This window comes from Seriola lalandi, unplaced genomic scaffold, assembly GCF_002814215.2.
Source record: "Seriola lalandi dorsalis isolate HSWRI2012SDOR001 ecotype SW California unplaced genomic scaffold, Sedor1 jcf7180002054975, whole genome shotgun sequence".
Lineage (NCBI taxonomy): Eukaryota > Metazoa > Chordata > Actinopteri > Carangiformes > Carangidae > Seriola > Seriola lalandi.
This window is the reverse complement of record NW_019525525.1, coordinates 623,079-623,757: the sequence shown is the minus strand read 5'-3', so window position 1 is coordinate 623,757 and position 679 is coordinate 623,079.

Genomic DNA, 679 nt, shown 5'->3' with positions numbered 1-679 from the left:
TGTTGACTATGACAAATCCAGAGAGACTCACAGGATCCAGCTGCCAACAGCAGCAGCAGAGCTACAGAAAACAGGGTTTATGGTGAAGCTGAAGAGACGTGAGCTTCTGATCCTCTTTAACTTCCACTGACAGTCTCATGTCTTTATAACTGCATCACATGGAAGATTAATGAATTTGCATAGAGACCTGCAGATGATGGTCACATGGATGATGTGAGTTTGGAGCAAAACGCAGGAACCAGTGACAATTTAGAAAATTAAATTTTAACTTTTTGACGTGTTTTCATTGAACGATGTTTTTCTAAAATTTTAACTCAACTGAGTTTCATAATGACACCAATTCTGTTTACTCTTTAATTGCTGTTAAAATCTAAAATTTTGAGATTCTAAAACCATGAAAATAAATGATATCTGAGAAACCTGGAACCTCGTGAGGAAATGAACTACTTAGGAACTGAAACCTGTATGAAGATATGCAAAAGCTTATTGCTGTAGTGAATGGGAAAATGTCTGCTGACTTATCTGTCAAATCCAACTGCTCTTTTATATCACACTTAATAAGAGCAAACAAAACTGCAGAAAACCGGAGTTGTTTTATTGAAGCTCTGTTATGGAATAACCAAGATTTGCCTGTTGAGGAAAGTGATTTCAACATTCTTATCAATGTTTAAAAATATTT